General features: G+C 47.5%; 1 protein-coding gene across 2 annotated transcripts in view; it reads left to right on the forward strand.

Annotated features, from left to right (window-relative positions):
* LOC138580158 (proteoglycan 4-like) overlaps positions 1-18,055 on the forward strand; it is a 1,214,734-nt gene that overhangs the window by 166,388 nt on the left and 1,030,291 nt on the right. The window lies entirely within an intron of this gene.

Here is an 18,055-nt window from a genome sequence, read left to right on the forward strand (position 1 = left end):
CTTGGGCCCAGGTCCCCTCCCCCACCAGTCACACACCTGCACTGCCTTCCTGGCAACCCATACACTTGCTTGAGGACTGTTTTCTGTATCCTTGTGTACCTTGGTGCGAACGCTGGCACATAGAGCACTTAGCCTAAACATGTTCAGCCACTTTTAATGGGTTGTGGAGGGACCCAACAACAACCAGTGAACATAAGTGTAAATACACAGCAAGTACGTCACCACCCCAACCAAATTCACCAAACCGCCCAGCTGCTCTCCTGGCCAGGGCGGGATGAAATGGCAAGGCAGGAAGAGTGGGGAGGGGGGCAATCAACATCCCACCCTTCGAGACCGCTTCATGCAGCTGCCTCCTCTCGGCAGACTGCCTGCTCAGTCCCCCAGCACCAGACTCCAGCTCTCAGATCTCGGCTCCCAGCACCTGGTTCCCAGCATTCAGAGCTCAGCATCTGCAACACCTGCTTGAAGAAAGGACCCTGTCTAATGGCCCTGGGATATCAAGCTACACCTCCCCTGAGGCCACTTCCAACGTAATACTAATTACAATAACCATTGTATAATTTATAATTTGGTATTTCAAAAAAAATGACTGTATGCTTATTTTATTTCAGCAAATTTCAAAATGTCAGCCCCTTCTTTGGATGCTTCTACAGAGGCATGTTAGTAAACTAGTCATTATCAAATCTATATTTACCAGTGAATGCGACGAATATACATATATATACATATATATTTATATATATATATATATATATATATATACATATATATATATATATATGAACATTATTAAACAATTCATACGATTTATAGCTTCAACTGGTGTGTACTCAAGATCCATCTATTAGGTGCACTTCATATTTAACAAGTGTCCTGGTAATTATGACATACACATGTTCACGCCTACTGTACGTATAACAATATTAACATACAATTCGCAAAAAGTTACTGGTGTACTAATGATAACAGTACTTTGTTAAATATTAACTGCAAATACGAATGTATGTAGTAGCGTACTAATTCGTTTCTACGCTTCATACCTTTATAGTTTCAACAGGTGTGTGCGCTGTGAGGATTCATGGGTTCACGTCACTTCTCCCCAAGGGCGAGCTCTTCCCTGTGAGGCTAGAGAGGTGAGGCTGCTACCTGATAATCCCCCATGGGGTGGTAAAAAGCAGGAGAACCTGACAGGGAGAGGCTCCCCGTACAGGGAAAAGGACTCCCGTTCAATGATGCAACTCCCTAGCCCTCTTGTGCTAAAAACTATGAAACCCTTTAAGATCTGTTCAGGTTCAGGATTACAGTACTACCGTGTGCTATTGTTATACTCCTTCCCTTCTTCCTGAAAGATTAGATACCATCAATATAAACCTTCCATCTGAACAGGATTATGAAGATACTTAGAATAAGAAGAACATTCACTGAGTCTTGCAAAACACTCATGGTAGTATATACTGGCATGAGATGGCCCTATAGGACGCAAGAGGAGTACAAAACTGAGTCAGACGATGAACTATGACACTCCACTTGGGCGGTCCCAGCTCAAGATAAAAAAGCAATGAAGGACTTGGTAAAGCGGGTAAAAGGTGTGGAGCCTGATCAGCCCGTGAGATTCACACCGGGAGAGAAGACGGGACATTGAAGGACCAACCCAGATGCTCGGAAGACGCTGGCTGCAGACCAACAGAATCCTTCGAATGTCCTCCCACGTATTCCTCATCTTTTAATATCTCCTTTGAGCTTCAGCTGCTTCGGAAAACAAATTTCGGCCGAGACCGCTGTGCATCAATGCAATCGACTCAATGTCCCTTGAGGGCTTCCATCTCGGAGTCAACTTCATCGTCGGTATATATAGCACGCGCAGCGGCCATTGGCTTCAGTACGATAGCCTCGTCTTCGATGCCATCAACCCTGAAGACCAGGTTAAAAAAATCACACGACTGCAGTGCCAAGATATCCTTCATGGATCCTCATAGTGTGTGTCTGGGGTGCCTTGGCGTGGAGCATAGGACAGTGGACTGTAAGTCCTGTCAGTCCATGACGGGTAAGTCTCTGAAAGAGCGTAAAAGGAACTTAGCGGTGGGGTAGGACCCCTACTAAATCCCCATCGACAACGCCTTCGAAGAAACGATCATCCGACGAGTCGAGCTGTGACTCTCTTTGAAGTAAAAGGTCGTAAAAGCGTTCTCGCTCCAGGTGTGGATCGCACCATTCCTCATCCTCGTCGAAAAAGGCGAAGAAAAGGTACTAGAGATCGCCTTCTTCGTCTTCATCCGATTCCTCTCCAGAGAGAATGATAACCTGCCCAACCAAATCCTACACTCCAGATAAGTGGGAAGAATTCAGGCAGGAAATGCTTAAGGTTTTCGAGAAGGAGGCCCGGCCCCCTCGAAAGAGAAAGAAAGTAGCCATGATCCTGTCAGGCTGCCTAAAGTTGAAAAGGAAAGGGCTAAACCCAGGACGTAGGCTGGAGACCCCCCGAGAAACCCTGAGGTCGCGATACGACAAAAAAACACAGAAGCCTCCATCAAGTCGACGGTCAAGCCCTTCGATGGCTCTGTCGAAGAAATTGACGAAAACGTCAACGCCACTGGCATCGAGACCGTCGGCGCCATTAGCATCAAAACCGTCGACGCCATGAGGGTCGAAACCATTGACGCCATCGGGATTGAAACTATTGACGTCTTTGCCTAAATCTTTGACATTTTCGCAAGTTGAAAAATCCTACAAGCCTTTACCTAAGAAGGATTTTTTCAAGTCCTTATCCTCCCTTTATGAGGAGTACGAGCTATCGGACCAGGACACTCCACCATTTGGGTTGGAGTTTGGCACACATAACACCCCAGAAAGCCGAATTTTAGAGGACTCCAGGTTAAAAGATCTATATAAGAATCTACAATCTGCTAGTGGTGTTGACACATCAACTGAACTAGAGTTTGGCAAGCCGCACCTGGCAGACAGTGCAGATGACTCTTATAGGTGCCTTATGACCAGAGTTATAGGGCTTCTGGAATGGGGCAGACCTGCTCCACCGTTCGAGCAGGGCAACCTGACCGACATTCTTGATAAAGGTCCACAGAAGCATCCCATTCTCCCATTTCATGTCGCACTTCAAAAAAGGGCAAATTGGGAGGTTCCTGAATGAAGCCCTGCAGTGAATACAAATCTCACCAAATGTACAAGCCATCAAGAAGCAACCATAGCTACTTGTCAAAGCACCCTACACCAGAAAGTCTGGTAGTTCAGGTAGCAGCATCTACTTCCAAACAGGCTGCATACCCAACCATCCCCCCAGACCGGGATGATAAGCATTTCGACGCTTGGGCTAGGAAAGTATTTTCTGCCCGTAGCATGGCTCTCAAGTCTGCAAATGCCACTTGTGCCCTAGCAAAGTTCACATTCAGCCTGTGGGACGGCAGCTTCCTAAATATTGTAAGAGACGGTAAGGAGGCTATGTGTGAGTCTCTACAATCAGGACTGGATTTGCCTGATGGCATCAGCAGAGCAATGGCAGCAAGCACCATAATATGCATGTTTGCGTGGTTGAGGAAGTCAGGACTCCTCAACATGCCCTTTGATGGCACACAGCTGTTTAGCAGTAAGGCTGACGAGAGCCTAGAGAAGCTGCAGACCTCAAAGGCAGCAGCCAAATCCATTGGTGCCACCATCAGACAGCCACAACCATCTCACCCCAGTGGATCATCTTGGTGGGGTAAGTCCTTTAGCTTCTACTCCTCAGTTGGAAGAGTGAGAGGACTGTCAAATCGGCCAAAGAAGATTCCCTCGTGGTGGGCGAGGGAGAGGTGCTAAGTCTGCTCAAGAAATGGTTACTTTACCCTCAGTCACTGCATCAGCTACCTCAGAACCTCTCTGAGGCCTTGACCCACAAGACCCCAGTGGCAGGCAGACTCACACAGCATTTGCAAGAATGGTGGGGTATTGCTTCAGATGCTTGGGCGTTGGAAATAGTAGCCCAGGGTTACTGTCTCCCCTTTCTAAAAAAGCTCCAGGACCATCCACCGGGGAGCCACTCTCCCTTTTTCCTAATACCCAAGAAGGACGGAGGATTGAGACCCATCTTGGACTTGAAATGCTTCATCAAGTTCGTTGGGAAGGACAAGTTCAAGAGGGTCAGACTTTCTCAGATCCTTCAGGCCCTCCAGCTCCAGGATTGCATGGTGTCATTGGACCTTCAGGATGCTTACATTCATGTGCCTATCCAACACAAGCCCAGAAAGTGTTCACCGTTGGTGGTTCTCATTATCAGTTTCGAGTACTGCTATTCGGGCTGACCTCTGCCCCAAAGGTTTTCACCAAGTTGATGGCGGTGGTGGCAGCAGGTTTCAGGAGAGGGAGGATTCACGTCTACCCCTACATGGACAATTGGCTGATCAGGGCTTGTTCTCCTGAACAGGCTCTGGAACATCTCAGCATAACCTGCCATTCTGTCCGCAAGCTGGACTTCTCCCTCCATTACAAGAAGTGCCACCTGATACCATCTCAAAGGCTCTAGTTCATCTGAGAAGTCTTGGATGCATCTTTGGGAAAAACCTTGCCACCCGAGGTGAGGGCTCAACACATTCAGCAGATGGTCACCAAATTCCAGAGTGCCCAGCATCTTCTGGCCTTTGGCTTTTTGAGGTTGCTCAGCCTCATGGTATCCTGCATTTTCCTGGTGCCAGAGACTCGCCAGAGAATGAGATCCCTCCAATGGGCTCTCAGGACACAGTGATCTCAATTCTCGTGCAAGATGTCAGACCTACTTCAGGTTCCAAACAGGGTTGCACAGGATCTGCTGTGGTGGGCCTGCAAGGACAATATTCTGAAGGGAGAACCTTTTTGGCAACCATGGGCGGAGATAACAGCAGTTACGGATGCCTCACTCATGGGGTGGGGAGCACACGCCAATGATCTGACAGTCAGTGGAGTACAAACTACACATCGATCTTTTGGAGCTGAGGGCAATCAGACTAGCATTGAAGGCCTTTCTGCCCTCTGTACGGGTAAAGAATGTCCTGATAAGGACCGACAACACAGGGGCCATGTAGTACCTCAACAAGATAGAAGGTGTAGGGTCACTACCACTGTGCAGAAAGGCAATGCAACTCTGGTCCTGGGAAATTCAAGAAGGAATCTCCCTATCGGTAGTTCACCTAGACGGAGAGGAGAATGCGACGGCGGATGCTCTGAGCAGGCAAAGCACAGTCTCCCACGAGTGGGAACTAGCTCAGGAAGTCCTTCAAGAGATCTTCACCCTTTGGGGAACCCCTCAAGTAGATCTGTTCGTAACCAGTGTCAACCGAACGTGCAAACTGTTCTGCTCCAGGGACGTTCCCCAAAGAGGAGCTCTAGGGGACGCGTTTGTAGTGGACTGGGAGTTTCCACTCCTGTACGCGTTTCCTCCAGTCCCCGTAATTCGTCACGTGATTAGGAGGTTGCAAAGTTTGGGAAATCCATGATCCTAATTGCCCCGGATTGTGCCAGGACGACGTGGTACCCAGACATTTTAGACATGTCCATCTGCCCTCTAATTCGTCTTCCACAAAGAGAGGACCTTCTCTCACAAGGGGAGGGTCAGGTACTCCATCCAGAGGTGAAGACACTAAACCTTCACGCATTGGTTTCTGAGAGGTTGAGATATAAAGATTGGAACCTCCAGAATGACGTAATGGATATTTTGCTTTCGGCCAGAAGGCCAGCAACAGAATCCTTGTACCGCTGCCGTTAGAATAACATCTGCAGCTGGTGTAGGGAAAAGGATGTGGACCCTTTTCAATTCAATACGTCAATGGTTTTATCTTTTTTTTTACATTTAGCAAATCTGGGGCTCCAGATTGGAACAATAAAAGGTTATTTGGCAGCGCTTTCAATCTTCAAGTGCACATAGGAAGAGGTATCTTATTTCAAGATGCCATTAAACATTCAATTTCTTAAAGGGCTCACTAACGTGTTCCCTCCTACACCTTTTCAAGTACCGATTTGGGACCTTAATCTTGTACTGACATTTCTGATGTGTGCTCCTTTTGAGCCACTCCATTCATGCCCACTAGGACTGCTACCTTTCAAAACAATTCTGTTAGATGCGTTGACATCAGCCCGCAGGGTGAATGAGTTGCAGGCCTTATCTAGTAAGCCTCCATTTACTATTTTTTACAAGGACAAGGTTGTCCTTAGGGTTAAACCTTCGTTTTTGCCAAAAATTCTATCAGATTTTCATTTATCCCAGAAAATCGTGCTTCCTACATTCTATCCGCCCCCTCATCCTGGCAAGGAACAGGAAAGGCTACATAGGCTTGATGGGAAAAAGGGCTTTGAGCTTTTACGTTTCACGAATAGTGAAAATACATCAACATGACTAGCTTTTTATTGGGTACACTGGACACAAACTGGGTCTACCTGGTCCAAAACAAACTCTGTCCAGATGAATAATACTTGCCATTACAGAATGCTGGCCGGGAAGGAACCCCCAGAAGGTTTGAGCGCTCATTTAAAAAAATGACATGACAACATCATCTCCTCTGCAATGAGGGGTGCCTATAAAAGACATTTGTGCGGCAGCCACTTGGTATACATTCACACATTAACTAAACATTACTGTCTGGATTCATCTCTAGCCAGGAAGGAGGATTTGGGAAAGCGGTTCTACATTCAATCCATGACAAATCTTAAATCTGAAATTCTTACTCCCTCCTCCAAAACATAACACTGCTTTGGGAGTCTATCAAAAGGTGAGGAATATGTTGGAGGACACACTCCATTGAAGAACAGGTTATTTACCCCTGGTAACGTTCCTTCGACTGGATGTTCCTCCCACGTATTGCTCATCGCTACTCCTAACCTACCTGCTGTAGAATTTCCAGGCATTACACTTTACGCTCTTTCAGAGTCTGGTACTGTCTGGGACCTACTGATGCTGGTATTCCTGCATGAGGAAGGTGTAAAAACAGAACTGAAGCTAATGGGCACTGTGTGTGATATAAATACAGACGATGGCGTCGACTCTGAGATCGAAGCCTTCGAGGGAAAATGAGTTGATCGCATCGACTCACAGTGCCCTCTGCCGAATTGTGAACATTTTTCCAAAGCAGCTGAAACTGGACGGAGATATCAAAAGATGAGGAATACGTGGAAGGAACATCCAGTCGAAAGAACGTTACAAGGGGTAAGGAACTTGTTCTTCTATGGCCCAGCAAGAGCAAACCGAACTTGAAGCTGGAATCCAGGAGACAGTGGCGTGGCTTCGAGGAGGTGGACCGAGTGGTTGCCTGCCCATAATACTTGCAGAGACACAGTGGAACCGTGGAGAGAGAAGAGTGAAGCCGAACGAGCATTCACTGGGAACGTAGAAGCCCGACACCCCAGAAAGTACTGCTGACGTATTCCAACTGGAGTAAAGGTAACAAGAGTTGCGGGAGGCCTGTTAGGAGACTGGGGACATGTAAACCAAGCCTCTGGAGTATCTCCCTTGTCCCAGTAATTGCATTGAGAATAAGAACTGTTAAGCAAGTATCAGGAGTGATCTCCTTCATCCTAGTAATTGCACTGAGAATAAGAACTATGAAGCAAGCCTCAGTAATTGCCTTCAGAATGAGAATTGTGACGCTAGTCTTGGGAGTGATCTCCCTCGTCTCAGTAAACATATTGAGAATAACAGTGGAGAAGAAAACTTCAGGAGTGATCTCCCTCGTCCCAGTATTTGCACTAAAAATAAGAACAGTTGGGAAGAACACCTTGGAAGGTATCTCCTTCATTTCAATAACGGTTCCAACAGTAATCAAAGTAAACAGATTCTCGAGAACACCATCCCTCGTCTCAAAGAGGGGGGACATGACTGTTAACATCAGAAATAAAGAGTGTGATAGATTCAAAAGAGTCCTCAGAGACACCTGGAGGGAACTAGAAGGGATCATAAGAACTATTGTGAAAAACAGATAGAAGAGCATTTTGAGTCACGGAACAGGGAGAAGGGAGTTATTCTCCTGGGTTGTAATTGTTGAATCAGAAGCTAAAGTTAAATGTTGGAAAAGACTGTCAAGAGAAGATTGGACTTCTGGAGCCAAGAGAAGGGAATCTCTCCTGGCAGTCTATCTTCAAAAAGAAGAACTGAACTGAAATAAAGACTCTTTGTGTTTCAGGCAGGTGAGTGTGTGCAGGGCGTGCCTGGCAATTGTCATCCTTTCATCATGGACACCGTTTCATGTGCGGTCACTGATCTACCCAAGGCCTGTCTCCTCCTAGAAGGCTTTGTGCCCATCTGGTAAGGACTAAAGTGTTTTCATTCGCATTCAGCAACTTGTCCCCTATATTATCATCGCCAAAGCAGCAACCTGGGCTACTTCCTCTGCCTTTTGCAGGCACTATTGTCTGGCTGGAAGTTCCAGTGTGGGTTCTCTGCAGGACAGTTGGTCCTCAAAACACGTGTTTAACTAAGTTAGCAATGGGGCCATCCTCAAATCATGATATTGGTGCTGCAGAATCTGCCACAAATATGGAAGAAAGGGAACTGGACTTAGGAGTAAGAAAGTGTTACTCCATATACTGACTACTATACTCCTGTACACCTTCCCCTTGTAAATCATTTAGCCATCAGTGAGGTGTCAACCTCGGTTGAGGGAGACGGACTGAGAGGAGAAGGCTAGGGCATAGCCGGGTGGTGGAGTTGTGGCTGCGCATGCTCCCGGCATTGCGTAAAATCTAAAGAAGCACAATGTTTTTTTTGGTGCTGAAATAAACTATGTATTAGGAGTACAGTAGTCACTAGGGTGAGTAACTTTTTCTTACGGGCACATTTTCTCCAATGGTCATCGTTTACACTCTCTTTCCAGCCCTTCAAGCACCCGCTCCATAGCTCATGGATATCACATCCTGCATAGGGGCAGCACTTTGAGTCTGATATAATGCACTCCCCCTGTAGAGGCAAAGTGGCTGTGCATTCATATTCTAATGCAGCATTTAGTGATGATAAGGTAGGGATGGCCAGGACAAGGCTTTGTCCAATAAAGTGGTTGGGGTCCAATATATGAACTGGATTCAACTGCCCCAGTGTAGGGAGAGTTACACGTACGTTAGCACATCATAGAGAGTATGGTCAGCATAGGTACCAATTTACAACAGCTGGAAATGCAGAACTCACATAAAGTTGGTCCATCTTCAAACTCCCAAATAATAATCTGACTTTATCACAGCAATATTCAAAGCCACCACTCTTTGCACATAATTGCTTGTTTCAGCAGACAACCCTCTCAGCGGTCCTCACCCCTGCATGTCTTGAGAGCAATGACCAACAGAACCTTGAGAGAAATTGTTCTCGCTCAGGCCACTCCCATCTCTTTATAATGACCACACTGAACACAATGGCTGTGCTGGTGTTTCGTGTGACTTCTAGCTCAGCTTCTGGGCGCCAAAAACTGCCTGGCGCTCAATACATCATGACTGTCCTCTGTGAGATCCACCATTTTCTACTAGTTCCTCAGCAGGTATGATCAGCTTTTTCTTGTATTGCAGTTCACACTGGTCACCAGACCTTTGCCCCAACTGTGGACCAAGACCATTTCTATAGCTTATTTGACATCTACAGATCCTTTAACTTGATAGTTGAGTAATCAGGCATTCACCATTTTTTGTTTTTAATGGCAGACAATAACAACAAAATGTGTACATCAATCAGTGCCCCACACATTTCTGCAGTCGCTATCTCGAGAGAATCTGGCACTTAGGGACCCTGCCATCACGCTTCTCAATAGATTTGATATATGTAAGAGATTCGTTAGAGGAACGCTTACACACTAAGCACAGTAAAGAAATCAAGAACATGGAAACACATTTTTTCAAACTGATTCTTAGCTAACCCTACACTAACAGTGATTTATTATCATTTTTTTTATACATATATGCCCACTTTTTTACCCTGTAGCAGGAAGGCTTCCTTCGGCGCACGCTTAAATATTATTATTTATTACCAAATCCATGTATTTTACATGTGTACTAGGAATATGTGATGATGTTATGAGTAATGGAAATCCCTGAAATAGTCACTGGGCCAAACACCTCCGCGGGTCTGCCACAACCAAGCTTTCAATGCACTGTGTACTATTTTTTTTAAATATGTATGAAGGAGAATGGATAATTATAGTTTTGAACAAAATGTATGATTGTGTTTAAATGTGGAAAATGTAAAAGATTGGATGGTAGTGATGGTATTGCAATGGTACATTGCTCAATGCTGTCCAGGGAAAGGCTCAAGCCAAGACTCCTACCGCCAACATTGTTGCCAATGGAACATACTAAACTGACTGACGGGAGGCGTTTATGGAGGAGAATAGAGTTGCGTGTTGGCAGGACAAGGACTGACATGAGGAGTTTATTTCTCAGAGTGCCCCTACTACAAGGGTCACAGCAATCCCGCTCGAGGTGGACCCCCAGGCTGCCTTCCTTGCTTGGCAGTATGAGCATTTCACAACTTCGTCCCTGTATGCCACTGGGGGCCTGGCCGATGAGTCCCCAGAGAAACTGTGAGAGGAAAAGGCATCAAACCAAGACATCATTTGAGCCGATACTGTAGCAGCAGAGTCACGCTGCTTCACGCTCTGGAGCACCCTGTATTTCAGTGGCAGTCAAATAAGTGTCCATCTGTTTTCTGAGGAGAGTTAAGCTCCCCCGGTATCTGCCTGAGGTGCTCAAAGAGCAGTGGTCACTTTTGGGTGCATGGCTGGAGAGAACTTGAAGGCGGGAGTTCCCAGGTCCAAGAGTTTATGAGCATTTTTTTTAAAACTTTATTTCGAAGGGATTGTGTCCTCCAACATATTCCTTATCTTAGATATCTAAAGCTGGCCTCGGAAATTTTTTCTCTCTAGAGGGCGCTGCGCGTCGACGTCCGCCGAGTCGATGTCCCTCGACAGCCGCCGTATCGACGTCGACGTCATCCTGTCTATAAAGGCTGTGCGCAGCGTCCGTTGCTCAGTTCAGTTTTTCCGCGCTTACTCAGTGCCTCGGAATATCGTTGCTCAGTTTCGTAGAGAATTATTCCAATTTCCTCGAGATATTCGATCCATACTCGATGGCTTCCTCTTCTGAACCGACGACCCCTCGGTCCGGCTTTAAAAAATGCTGAGACTGTGGAAAAAAGATGTCGCTGACTGACCCTCACAGGGTCTGTCTGTGGTGTTTGGGAGCTGAACACCATTGTTCGGAGTGCGAGGACTGTATGTCCATGAAAGCTAAGGCCCTGAAGGAGCGTAGGGGGAAGCTGGAAAAAGGTAAGACTTCTAAAGCTTCTTCTTCCTCGACGAAGTCGAGACATTCGTCTCCTCGTCACCATTCGCGCTCCAGGTCTCGAAGCGGGTCCCATCACTCCTCGAGATGGAAGCACTCGAAAAGGAGACGCCGAAGATCCCCTTCTTCGTCCTCGTCTTCCTCTGTTTCACCTAAGAGAATCCCTTGCCCCACGAAACATAGTTCCCGGGCTGAATGGGAGGAATTCCGAAAAAATATGATGAGCGTCTTCGAGAAAGCGGCCTCGACCCACTCGAAGACTGCCGAGAGCGATGCTCTGGTCGAAAGACCCGAAGGTCCAAAACGCCGCGAGTCGCAGTACCCGGCGAAGGAAGCTTCTCGAGCGCGTCACGAACCCTCGAGTAAAGCAAAGACCTTGAATCCTTCTTCGAAGGTTCCGTCGACGCCGAGGTCGGTGTCTTCGACGTCGTTGTCGAAGGGACCTTCGACACACGGGTCTGTCGACTCGACGCCATCCTCAACACCGGCGTCGACGCCAAGGAAAGTCACGGTTGCGGCGCACCCAGTGGCTATTCCCAGGTCTTCGATGACGATGTCGTCGAGATGGTCGACATCCTCAAGCAGAATTCCAATTCTATCGAGGACCTTGAGGCCTCCACCTTTGTTTTCGACACCACGTTCGAAGCCTTCGACGTCGGCGTCGATGACATCGATATTTTCGAGGCCGATTACAACACGTTTGGCACCCTCTGCCTTGGAGATGGGTTTCACACCCTTTGTGAGTTCAGACCAATAGAGAACAATGTCCTCAATTATGGAAGAGGGAGAACTATCTGACCAAGAAGAGACATTTGAGTTGCAGGGATCTGCAACCCCAGTTCAAGAGGAGTTATCCTCAGAGGAACGCAGATTAAATGAACTCCATGATTCCTTACATGAGGCAAGTGGTTTAGACACTTCCCCAGAGGTGGAGTTCGCTAGGCCAGACCCGGGGGAGCATGCTGAAACCCCTTATAGAGCCTTAATGGCCAGGATCACAGAATGTATGGGTGGTCAACACCTTCACAGGCTTTCCAACAGGATGACCTCACGGATATTCTTGATAAAGGTCCACAGGAGGATCCTGTAGTGCCTTTTCATAAAGCTCTTCAAAGAAAATCATGACGAACTGGGAAACCCGAGATGTCGTCCCGGCAGTAAATAACAAACTGTCTACTAAATACAGGGTATCTTCTGCAGACTCTGAGTTTTTGTCCAAACACCCATCCCCAGAAAGTCTGGTGGTACAGGCAGCATCTTCTACTGACATCAAGACTGCTTACCCTACCGTCCCACAGGACAGGGACGATAAGAAATATGATGCTATGGCAAAGAAAGTTTTTTCGGCATGTAGCATGGCGTTAAAATCTGTTAATGCTACTTGCACCCTTGCTAGATTCAGCCATACACTTTGGGAGTGTGCTTCTACAGCGGCTGACTGCATCCCGGAGGGAGAGGAAAGGGAGGCGTTCCTAAATATCATACAGGACGGTAAAGACGCTATGTGCCAATCCCTCCAGACGGGCATTGATTCGGCTGACAGCATCAGCAGAGCAATGGCGGCAAGTACAACAACCAGGAGATTCGCTTGGTTGAGAAAGTCTGGTTTTGCCCCAGATGTGCAAGCCAGGCTCTTGAACATGCCATTCGATGGCTCTTCTTTGTTTGGGAAAAAGGCGGATGACAGTTTAGAAAAACTGCAAACATCAAAGGCAGCAGCAAAATCCCTAGGCGCTGCGATCCGTCAGACACCTTTTCGTCCCACAGGAACCTCTGCGAGGGGCAAGTCCTTTCGCTTCTACTCCGTATTAGGAAGAGGTAGAGGACGACCGGCTCAAAGGGGACAAAGAAGAACTACCCGAGGTGGACGGGGTAGATATTCAAAAGCCGCAGCAACAGCAGGTGTCTCTTTACCATCGGCATCTGCATCAGCCGCCCCAAAACCACTCTGAGGACTTCCCTCACAAGACACCTGTAGGAGGCAGGTTAACTCAACATTTGGCGGAATGGCAGGCTATCACGTCAGATGCTTGGGCATTGGAAACAATTGCCCAAGGTTACTGCCTGCCTCTCCTACGCATACCTCAGAGTCATCCACCGGGGATCAGCTCTCAGAAGGCTCCAGATCCGCTCCTCTTGCAGGATATTTTAGACCTGCTAGAGAAAGGTGCCATAGAACCGGTACCTGTAGCGGAGAGGAACAAGGGCTGGTACTCCCCTTACTTTCTCATTCCAAAGAAAGACGGAGGACTGAGACCCATGTTGGACTTGCGAGAATTGAACAAATTCCTCAGGAAAGACAAATTCAAGATGGTAACTCTTTCTCAGATCCTTCAGGCCCTTCAGTTCCAGGACTGGTTGGTATCTCTGGACCTTCAGGACGCTTATTTCCATGTGCCAATCCATCTCAAACACAGGAAATACCTGAGGTTTGCAATTGGCAACTCTCATTATCAATTTCGAGTGCTGCCATTTGGGCTGACCTCCGCCCCAAGGGTCTTCACCAAGTTAATGTCGGTAGTGGCTGCAAGTCTAAGGAGGGAAGGGATTCACGTCTACCCCTACCTGGACGATTGGTTGATCAGAGCTGTATCTTCAGAACAAGCTCAGATCCAGCTAGATCATGTTTGCCACCCCCTTCACAGACTGGGCTTCTCCCTCAATTTAAAGAAGTTACAAATGATACCATCGCGGAGACTCCAGTTCATCGGAGCGATCCTGGACACTTTCCTGGGAAAAGCCTCGCCACCAGAGGAGAGGGCTCAAGATATTCTACAGATGGTCACCAAGTTTCAAAATGCCCAACGTCTCCCAGCCTTCGACTTTTTGAGGTTGCTAGGCCTCCTGGCATCCTGCATTTTCCTAGTGCCAGAGGCTCACCTGAGAATGAGATCCCTCCAGTGGGCACTGAGAACTCAGTGGTCACAATTCTCAGGGAGAATGACAGATCTTCTTCAGGTTCCCGACAGGGTGGCTCGAGACCTTCAGTGGTGGGCCTGTCAGGAGAACATTCTGAAAGGAGAGCAGTTTTGGCAACCCTGGCCGGAGATAACAGTAGTCACGGATGCCTCACTCATGGGGTGGGGAGCCCACGCCAACGACTTGACCATCAGCGGTCGTTGGTCTCCATCGGAGTCCAGACTACATATCAACCTGTTAGAGCTGAGGGCCATCAGACTTGCGCTGAAGGCTTTTCTGCCATCTGTACAAGCAAAGAATGTCCTGATAATGACGGACAACACAGTGGCCATGCATTACCTCAACAAAAGAGGAGGCGTAGGATCACTACCTCTGTGCAGAGAGGCGATGCAGCTCTGGTTTTGGGCAATCCAAGAAGGAATCTCTCTATCGGCAGTTCACCTAGCCGGAGAGAAGAACTTGACAGCGGACGCTCTGAGCAGGCAAAGCACAGTCTCCCACGAGTGGGAACTAGCTCAGGAAGTCCTTCAAGAGATCTTCGCCCTTTGGGGAACCCCTCAGGTGGATCTGTTTGCCACCAGTGTCAACAGGAAATGCGATCTGTTCTGTTCAAGGGAATTTCCCCCGAGAGGAGTTCTGGGGGACGCGTTCATAGTGGACTGGGAGTTTCCGCTCCTGTACGCGTTTCCACCGGTCCCTGTCATTCCTCAAATGATCAGGAGGTTGAGAAGATTCCGGAAAACCATGATCCTAATTGCCCCGGATTGGGCCAGGAGAACGTGGTACCCGGACCTTCTAGACTTGTCCATCTGCCCTCCAATTCGACTTCCACTCAGAGAGAATCTGCTCTCACAGAAGGGAGGTCAGGTTCTCCATCCAGACATCAAAACCCTCACGCTTCACGCTTGGCTTCTGAAAGGCTGAGGTACAAGGATTGGGACCTCCCTGATGACGTTATGGAGGTGTTGCTTTTGGCAAGAAGGCCAGCAACAAAATCTTTATACCGCTGCCGTTGGAACAGATTTTGCAGCTGGTGTAGGGAAAAGAATATCGATCCCTTTTCATGTGGTACACCAATGGTTTTGTCCTTCCTACTTTATTTAGCGAATTCAGGCCTTCAAGTTGGTACCATCAAGGGCTATCTTGCAGCGCTATCCATCTTTAAGCGCACTGCGGAAGAACCATCCTATTTCAAGTTACCCTTGGTAATACAGTTTCTAAAGGGGTTAACTAACCTTTATCCCCCAAAACCATTCTAGGTTCCCCTATGGGATTTAAATGTAGTCCTAACTTTCCTGATGGGCACACTTTTCGAACCACTCCACTCTTGTTCGTTAAGATTTCTTATACTTAAGACTGTTTTATTAGTAGCACTTACATCTGCTAGAAGGTTGAGTGAGTTACAAGCTCTTTCTTGTAAACCCCCTCATACAATCTTTCACAAAGACAAAGTTGTTCTGCAAGTGAAGCCTAATTTCCTCCCAAAGGTGGTTTCTGAATTTCATATCACACAGAAGATTACCCTTCCATCTTTCTATCCTCCTCCCCATCCGGGGAAAGAGGAAGAGAGGTTACACAGGCTGGACCCAAGAAGGGCTTTAAGTTTTTACATTAGTAGACTGGCTAGGATAAGACAAGCAGACCAGCTGTTTGTAGGCTACGCAGGTCACAAGCTGGGGTTACCGATAACTAAGCAGACCATTTCCAGATGGATCTTTTTAGCCATTTTGGAATGTTATAAACTGGCAGGAAAAGAGCCCCCTCAAAATCTTAGGGCTCATTCGACCAGAGGTATCGCAGCTTCATCGGCCCTCAAAAGAGGAGTGCCGGTTAGAGACATATGTGCGGATGCCACATGGTCGTCCGTCCATACCTTTACACGGTTTTACAACTTGGATTCCTCCTCCAGTCAGGAAACTAGGTTTGGAAGGGCAGTATTGCACTCTATTCATCAATAAGAGGAAGCATGAAGTCAGTACTCCCACCTCCAATAACAGAATACTGCTATGGGAGCCTATATAACATAAGGAATACGTCGGAGGACACAATCCCTTCGAAGAACAAGTTACTTCTTACCTTGTAACGTTCTTTCGATGGGATGTTCCTCCGACGTATTCCTTATCGACCCTCCCATCCATCCCTGCAGTACTACTTCCCTTGTTGTTGCAGCTTACGCTCCTTCAGGGTGATTAGTCTAGTCCAGAAAGAATTATTGTGGGCTACAAAACGGAACTGAGCAACAGACGCTGCGCGCGGCCTTTATAGGCAGGATGACGTCGACGTCGATACGGCGGCTGTCGAGGGACATTGACTCGGCGGACGTCGACGCGCAGCGCCCTCTAGAGAGAAAACATTTCCGAGGCCAGCATAGCTGGAAAGAGATATCTAAGATAAGGAATACGTCGGAGGAACATCCCATCGAAAGAACGTTACAAGGTAAGAAGTAACTTGTTCTTTTAACTTACACAGACATAACAACATTACACGACATTCTGTTTCTTTATCATTTGCTTCACAAAGCTCGGGTACACTTCGTTACATATTACGTTGTCTCAGAATCCTGCTCACCTGTTCATTTATCGGACAAGTATTGTCTATATCTGTTCCATATGTCTCTGGGGCGGCTGTGCACAGGCAGCAAGCCAGCATACACTTCCTCACAGTCACTGGCCCACATCATATCTATCTCCCAGTCATTAATTGTGGGTGGGTCCAAATATTTCCATCGCATCAATATTGTTCGTTTTGCCAGTATGAGACCGAGATTAAGTAGCTTACGCCAGGTAGGATTCATTTTACTTACTGTGCCTAACATGCAAATACTTGGGTCCCACACAATAGGGTGATCCGACATTTCATCAAGTGCGTTACATACATCTCTCCAGTATTTGGAGAGGCACGTGCAAGACCATAACATGTGGAGAATGCCAGCCTCCTCGCCCCCGCATCTAGGACACTTCCCATCAGCCGTGGGGTATAGAGTTTTAATCCTGGCCGGAGTGTAGTAGGCCCTGTGTAACAACTTGTAGTGTATTAGTTGGTAGCGTGAATTATAGGAGACAGTCTTTGTTAGCGCACACAGTCTTGCCCATTGCTGGTCAGTGATAGTGTGACCCAGATCAATTTCCCATTTACATTTGTCCTCCAGTGGTAGTGCCTCTATAAAGGATTGCACAATTTTATATAGTGTGGAGATAGATGTCTTGGTTACATTGGCAAGGAACATGTACCCTAAACCGGCCAATGGGCGAAGTGAATGTGTTTCAATCGCAGCGTGCGGTGACCGGGGATTCCCTTCTATCCAATATGTGGTATAATACGCCTGTGCCGCGATGTAGTTTAACTCAAAATCTGGAGCAGAGATGCCACCCCGGGGTATGTCTGGGTAAGCCTCCGCCAGCTCACTCTGGGTTGCCCATTCCAGACGAATGCCACGCATGCCCCTTGAATTCTAGTGAAGAATGACCTGCCCGGCCATACAGGGACAGTGCTGAACAAATAGAATAGTTTGGGCAGGATGATCATTTTGACCAGGGCGAGCCTGCTGAGTGCATGGAGGGGGCATTTTGGTCCACCCTCCTTATTCCTACACTTCCTGGGTAGGCCCAACCACGACTGCTTTGGGTCCAGGGCCCGGCCCCGGATCACTTGTGCGGGAATACCTTTAGGAACTGTGAACCCGTTTGTGCGGGAATATCTGTAGGAGCTGCAACCCCCTTGCATACACCCCTTATAACCGTGTAAAACCTGAGGTGGATAAGACTACATCTTGCAAACCACTGACTCCAGTTTGCATTGTTAAAACAGCCGCAGAGTTGTCACTCAACCCTGCAGCTCTCCTTGTCAGGCGTGCACAGTGAGCGAG

The sequence above is a fragment of the Ambystoma mexicanum genome, chromosome 3p (genome assembly GCF_040938575.1).
Source record: "Ambystoma mexicanum isolate Mex_15411 chromosome 3p, UKY_AmexF1_1, whole genome shotgun sequence".
NCBI classification, from domain to species: Eukaryota; Metazoa; Chordata; class Amphibia; order Caudata; family Ambystomatidae; genus Ambystoma; species Ambystoma mexicanum.